This window comes from Scylla paramamosain, chromosome 28 (assembly GCF_035594125.1).
Source record: "Scylla paramamosain isolate STU-SP2022 chromosome 28, ASM3559412v1, whole genome shotgun sequence".
Lineage (NCBI taxonomy): Eukaryota > Metazoa > Arthropoda > Malacostraca > Decapoda > Portunidae > Scylla > Scylla paramamosain.
The window spans coordinates 13,064,751-13,072,250 of record NC_087178.1 but is presented as its reverse complement, the minus strand read 5'-3'; the positions used below and the strand labels follow the sequence as shown (position 1 = coordinate 13,072,250).

The following is a 7,500-nucleotide window of genomic DNA, read 5'->3' as shown; positions in this document are numbered from 1 at the left end:
TGGAAAAAGAAAAATATGCTTGACGTTTATGAGTGTATGAGAGTGAGGTGTTTGCGTCAGTGTGAAAGGCAGGTGGTCTTCTTCTTCTTCTTCTTCTTCTTCCTTGCCTTCAGGAGGGAGACGCCCTAACGCCTCTCCTTGTTTGGTGTTGGTGGAGGAGTATAAGGGTGTAGTGGTAGTATTGTTTTGCTAACGGCGGTGGTGGTGGTGGTGATGGTAGAAGTGATAACAGTAGTAGTAGTAGTAGTAGTAGTAGTAGTAGCAGCAGCAGCAGTAGTAGTAATAGTAAAAGTAGTAGTAGTAGTAGTTGTAGTAGTAGTAGTAGTAGTAGTAGTAGTAGTAGTAGTAGCAGTAGTAGTAGTAGCAGTAGAAGTAGTAGTACAAGTAAATAAGACCAACAGTAGTAGCAACAATACTTATCCGTCCATGTATGGAGTACGCTTCACATGTCTGGGGGGTTCCACTCATACTGCTCTTCCAGACAGGGTGGAATCAAAAGCTTTTCGTCTCATCAACTCCTGTCCTCTAACTGTCTTCAGCCTCTCTCTCACCGCCGCAATGTTGCATATCTAGCTGTCTTCTACCGCTATTTTCATGCCAACTGCTCTTCTGATCTTGCTAACTGCATGCCTCCCCTCCTCCCGCGGCCTCGCTGCACAAGACTTTCTTCTTTCTCTCACCCCTATTCTGTCCACCTCTCTAACGCAAGAGTTAACCAGTATTCACAATCATTCATCCCTTTCTCTGGTAAACTCTGGAACTCCCTGCCTGCTTCTGTATTTCCACCTTCCTATGACTTGAATTCCTTCAAGAGGGAGGTTTCAAGACACTTATTCATCAATTTTTGACCACTGCTTTGACCCTTTTATGGGACTGGCATTTCAGTGGGCATATTTTTTTATTGGATTTTTGTTGCCCTTGGCCAGTGTCCTTCCTACATAAAAAAAAAAAGAAAAAAAATACTGCAAGCAACACACACACACACACACACACACACACACACACACACACACACACACACACACACACACACACACACACACACACACACACACAGCCCACCACCACCACCAGCACCAGGTAGCGTAACAGACAGCCTCGGGGAGCAAGTTTCCTAATAAGCTGAGGCACGTCTAGGCGTTGGCCGCTGCGCTATACACCTGAGGGCCCTTGGGCTGTCAGCATCTCATACAGGGGGTCGTTATTGAAGGTCCACAGGTGTGTCAGGTGTGTGGGAGTGTACCTGAGGCCCTTGTATGAAGGGTGTGGAGAACAGGTGTGTGTGGATGTAGTAGATATGAAGGTATGTGGGAGTCTTGTTGTGAAGTGTTAGTGTACCTGGTATTCTGTTGTATGGTAGGTGTGGGAAACGGGTGTGAGTGGATGATTTGTTACAGTTGTCGGGTATTTGTGGACGTTCTGAGGTGGATGGGGGAAAGCGAGAGTCTTCAGGTGTGTGGGAATGTACCGGATGCTTCATTGCTTGGAAGGTGTGGCTGGCAGGTGTGTGTGGATGCATTACCGCTGTGGAAGTGCATATGGATGTCTTGTGAGGTGAATGAGGGAGGTGGATGTAGGAGGGGCTTTACGTGTGTAAGAGAGTACCTGGTGCTATACTGTTTAAAATGTACAGGGGAGCATGTGTGTGTGTGTGTGTGTGTGTGTGTGTGTGTAGTTACTCACTTACAGGTATGGGGGTGTATGCAGATGTCCTCTTGATCATGAGGGAATGCAAGGGCAGGTGTGCATAGAGGTGTTTGAGGCTCTGATATATAAGAGGTGTGGGGAAACAGGTGTTTGTAAATGCATAAGAAATGAGAAAACACATTTTTGAGCTCTTTCATTTATACTCTTCTTAATTCCATCTTTTTAGTTGTATGGAATTTTAACAAAGTCATTTCTGAATCTATTCATGTCACACCAAAATTTCCTATCTTCCATAATCGATGAATTAGTACAATTGAAATGCATTACCAGAACATGTGAGAGTCAAGGGTTACAAGATTAAGAGCAAAAGATGGGACTATATCCTGAAACACTTCTGCTTACATCTTCACTACTTTCAAAGGCTCTAGCTGAAGTGACACGGGTTTTCTAAGCATTTTTACGGTTCTAATGACAGATTAACAAAACTTCTACACTACTGAAAGGAAGAACACCCTCCAGAACCAGACTGATCATCTGTGTGGCCTTTCGAAAATAATCGTGATGAGAGAGCAAAGCGTTTCTGAATGAGGACCTTTGAGCGAGGCGGATCCAACAACCAGGAGAGTCGTGACAAACTGCTTAGCCTCCAGGTGCGAGCTTGCGGTGGCCAGGCTGTTGTGGTGCCCTAGTATGAGAGGGAGGAATGCGAGGTCACTGTTCTGGAGGATGAACGTGGCTTGACTGACTGTAGGAAACATTTTATATATGGACATGAGTTAAGAACGGGCAGAGTAGCGATAGAGTGAGTAGTAAATGGATATGAGTTAGGATGAGTAGAATCAGCCTCGTAAAATTAGTGATATACGTGATTATAAATTAAGAATGCTTGGAAATAATCATCTAATACATTCATATGTGAAGAGTTAGCGACAAAAAGGGAGTAACTAGAGTGAGTAAAATAAATCGATAAGGTATGAATTAATGAGAAGTAGCAGTAATAATATAAGTAATACACGGATATGGTACGAGTTGATGATGAGTAGGAATAACCTGAACGAATGATGGATCGATATGGTCTGGACTAAGGATGAATAAGCTAAGCATATAATGAGTAATACAAGCATAATGGGTGAATGATGAACAAAGACATGTAGAGCGTTAGATTAGGCTGAAGAGATGAGTGTAGAATAAGAATGAAGACGAAAAGGACAGTGGAATGAGGGAATGTGAGGTCGCTGTCCTGGAGGGTGGACGTGTCTCGACTTACTATGGAATGATGGATTCGTCGATATGGTGCGGGTGAACACAAAGGAACACCAAGGAAGAATAAACAAGAATAGTCTTAGTGGCCCTTACGAGGCTTAACGTGAAGAAGACTAAGAAGGAACAAACATGAAAGAGGAACAAACACAAGGAACACAAATGAAGGACAAGGATCAGTAGTCCTTTAGGCCCGTCGAGGCTGTGGCTGCGTCGAGGCTGCGGGTTAGCTGCACCGCCTGATGTACTAGGGCCCATTTTCAGAAACGCTTTGCTCTCTCACCACGATTTTTTCAAAGGCCATAGTGATGATCAGCCGGGTTTTCAAGAGCGTTTCTCCTGTTAATACTGTACAGGTCTTTGTTAATCTGTCGCTAGAATCATAAATACAGCCTTGAAAATCTGTGCAGTGCCAACTATCACAAAGTCTTTTCAGTGTAGTGGAGGTGCAGCCACAAGTGTTCCAGAATATGGTCTTTCAAGTGAAGGAAGGAGTGAGGGTGTTTACGAGTAGTGGGTGAAGATAGAGGGATGAGATGTGAGCTTCGTCCCCTTGGCGGCAGTTGCTTTGGTCAGTGGTGTTCCCTCAGTTAGTCCCAGCCCTTCACCATTACCGGGCACCAATTTTCACTGCGGCGCTATATGACCTGGTCTGCCTACCTCATAACAACACTTTTCCCTCATTAGACAATAAAAAGGGATGAGTAAATAGATCGTGAAGGAAAAGGTAGATTTTTTGTGTGGCTTGTGAATACCTCATGTCATTTGCCTACCTCATAACAACACTCCTACATCATTAAACAGTAGATTGTGGGAGAAAAGGTAGATTTCTTGGTGAATGTGAATAGTTCAGGACTTAGTTTCACTGACAGATTAGGTATAGATACACTAAGTAAGGTGCTCTTGTTAGTAACTTTTGGCAGCAGTGTTGTGGCGGCGCCATAACTCATGTTTCAATAATGTGGCGCTACAGGTCAGCCTCGCCCCAGCCTGGCGTGGCGTGTTGATTCATTATTTTGTTAGGCCTACTTGTTTTTACGACTCGTCTTAACTGGTCGTATTTCTTTTTTCGTTTTTCGTTGGTATATTTTCCTTAATTATTTCTTTCTTTGCCATTCTTCTCTTGAAATATCTGTCTCATCAAGTATTATTATTATTGTTATTATTATTATTATTTTTGTTATTATTATTATTATTATTATTATTATTATTATTATTATTATTATTATTATTATTTTGAAATGTCTGTCTCATTAAGTATTATTATGATTATTATTATTATTATTATTACTAGTAGTAGTAGTAGTAGTAGTAGTAGTAGTAGTAGTAGTAGTAGTAGTAGCAGCAGTAGTAGCAGTACCTAACAGTATCTAACCAGCTTTCCCTCCTGGGTCCTGGCAGGGTCTGGTGGATTTGGTGCAGACGCTGCAGGATGCCATGGCGGTGGAGCAGCAGACCTTTGACAGCCTCTCGCAGCAGCTGGAGCTGGTGTCAGAGCCACTCCAGCAGCAGAGACTGTCAGCCGCCCTGTGCACCTCCCAGACTCGCCTCGCCCGCCTCTGTGCCAGAAATATGAGATGCTTCAGACAAGTAAGTGCAATGTGTGGGTGAGGGAGAGCTGCTTGCTGGATAGTGGCAGTATAGTTATTTCATGGGGCTGCTATTCGTAATGATCCTTTTTTTTTTTTTTTTCGTTTCTCCGTTTTATCTATTTGTTTGTTATTCTTTTTGTTGTGATTTGACGGGAACGTGTGTATGTGTGTGTGTGTGTCTGTGTGTGTGTGTGTGTGTGTGTGTGTGTGTGTGTGTGTGTGTGTGTGTTTATTGTCATCTTTGTTTGGATTTCGTTTTCATGCTTTCAGGTTACATTATTGTTTTACTTATTCTCCTCCCAGCTTCATGTGAAACTTTTTTCCTCTTATCTTGATTCTTTTTTTTTTTTTTTAAGTTCTATCGTGTGGTAACTTTGTTCCTTAAAGAAAGATAAATTCAGATTCACTTGTCCATTCTTCCGTAACTTATTTTCTTCTCAAATCTTGTGTTCTTGTCTTGCGATCAAATACTTTCTCACTTTAAATCGAACACCTCGAAATATTTGAAGACAACACTGGCATCAGCAAAGACGCGAATCAACGTATCAGAAAACGAAACTACTGAATGCTCACGGAAAAGTACAGTCTACCATGGCAACTAAAAAGAAAACGGCGGGATGGGCGTGCTGGAAAGAGAGAAAGATCTGCTTCAAGGAAGGACTGAAATAGTTTTGTCTCCTCGCGCATCAAGTTGAATTTCATGTATTGTAATAGTTCAGCGTAAGTTTAAAACTACCATGGCTTCTTCTTAGCTTGAGGAAATGGTCTTGTGCAAACTGAGATTATTACTTTGAAAGGCAACACTCACAACAAAGATGCGATTGAATTTTTAGTGAAAAATTTTAATGCATATAGTTTATTTTTTGCTTACTAAGAGTTCTACTGTTGCTCAAATGAAGTATTAAATGTCATTAGCATTCAGAGGATAAGAATATGCTTTTGAAAGACACTGGCAAGTGATCAAGTGGTTGAAACCTTTACCTAGGTGCAGGTGTACTTTTGTTCAGTGAAATTTAGAGTTATGCAGCTTATATAACTAGAGTAAAGCTGCCATTGTCAGCCAAAGGATTGGGAACAGACTGAGCACAGAACAGATCACGTTCATAGTGTCTCTAGTACTCCACACTCCAACTTCCAGATACTCCAAGGGTATATAAGAACCTTGAAAATTAATAGAAAACGGTAGGAAAAAGACTAGGACAACCCGAGAAGCCAACTTGCACTCCAGATTGATGCCAGATCTCTGAATATGAGAAAAAAAAATCATGTTAAAACAATGACAAGGAAGAGCATTTAAGATAAAAAAATGGGCAGAGAGAAGACGCAGAGAAGAAAGATTGGAAGAATGAAACTAGTGACTCACACACGTACAGTACACTACGTCGCCTTAAACTGCCGCTATTTTTATGAGAGACTTGACGAGGGGAGCGAAAACAACACCTAGAAAGAAAATGGAACAGGAGACGACGCAGGAGGTGAACCCGAAGACCACTTTGTTATAGGTGGTCCAGCACTTTCTCCTGCTGTCCTCCAGCACCTCCCACCCCATATCCGTGGTGTCCTCCAAGGTCGCGCCCCCGGGAAGCACAAAGTATTCCAAATCCATGTTTGAATCTCGAATATTTATAGAAGTCGAGAACAAAAGATAAAAAAATTCTTAAGCACTTTGTTCTTTCATTACTTGTAGTTGTAGTTGTAGTAGTTGTCTAGATAAGACGCCGAAACGCTTAGAGCAGAGGTGTGCATAATGTTCTTTTGAATGGCTACTAATCAAGAATCGTACGCAATGGAGGGCCTCACATCAGGGTGTTTACCGACCCTTCGAAACTAGATATCGTACAGTGCGGCTACTGTGGCCAACTACCATTCCGCAAATATAGAACTAAATCCTTATTACTTAAATTCCTGATATGTTTAAAACGGTATATTGGGAATTTAAGTAACTATGGTTTAATTGTATATTTTCGGATTGGAAGTTGGTCTCAATGGCCCCACTTTACGATATCTAGCTTCGAAGGGTCAAGCCGCAGTGTACGATATTTAGTTTTGAAGCCGCACTGTCTTGAGAGCCGCAGGTTGCACACTGCTGGTTTAGAGAATACAGTCCAAAGAGAGGACAAAGAAGAGAGAGATGAGAAGGAGGACCATTGGGATTATAATGCTCACACATTTCATATTGCTGTTAAATATATGAGTGTAAAAAGACATGTTAAATAAAAAAAAATAGATAGATAAATTAATAAATAAAATAAGTATATATTAATGAATAGAAACTGGACTCAAGAGGCCAAACTTTTAACGTGGCGTGGTAGCATCAGTTAAGTGAGTGGGTGTGTGGAGAATGGGAGTGACCGCCTGAGAGAGAGTGTGGATGAGAGGCAGGGAGAGAGAGAGGGAGAGGGTGGGCATATCTCCGGGCTAGCGTGGTATTACTAAGGTAAGTGGGTGTGTGCAGTGTAGTGTGCAGTGTGGGGGACGAACCCTCCTCCCGCAGTGTGTGGTGTGCCCCGCGGCTGCAACACTAAGGCTGATGCTATCCTCTCCTGCACTTCCGCAGCTACCCTTACATGCAGGCAGGGTGGCAGGGAGGAAGGGAGGCAGGGAGGGTGGGATAAGAGGGAGGGAGATACAGATGAAGGGTGATAATGAAAATGTAATGGAGTAGGAACGGAAGAAGAATAAGAGAGGGAAACAGAGACACACACAGAGAGAGAGAGAGAGAGAGAGAGAGAGAGAGAGAGAGAGAGAGAGAGAGAGAGAGAGAGAGAGAGAGAGAGAGAGAGAGAGTAATGGAGGGTGGAAAGGATTGAAGGGTCCATGGAAGATAAATTACTTTGGGTAATGGGTGTGGCGAGAGAGAGAGAGAGAGAGAGAGAGAGAGAGAGAGAGAGAGAGAGAGAGAGAGAGAGAGAGAGAGAGAGAGAGAGAGAGAGAGAGAGAGAGAGAATGTACCAAGAGTGTTACATTTTCCACCTTATAACTTTACCACAACTCCCTCCTC

General features: G+C 42.6%; 1 protein-coding gene across 2 annotated transcripts in view; it reads left to right on the top strand.

The window, feature by feature from the left end:
- Nucleotides 1-4,449, top strand: part of LOC135114935 (uncharacterized) — a 94,076-nt gene extending 89,627 nt beyond the window's left edge. The window contains exon 4 of one of the 2 annotated variants that reach the window (XR_010275721.1): nucleotides 4,309-4,349. The gene's annotated coding sequence lies outside the window, so the exon portion shown is untranslated. Of the gene's footprint in view, nucleotides 1-4,308 lie in introns of both variants that reach the window. The other variant, XM_064031224.1, reaches the window with a different exon arrangement.
- The last annotated feature ends 3,051 nt before the right edge of the window (nucleotides 4,450-7,500 follow it).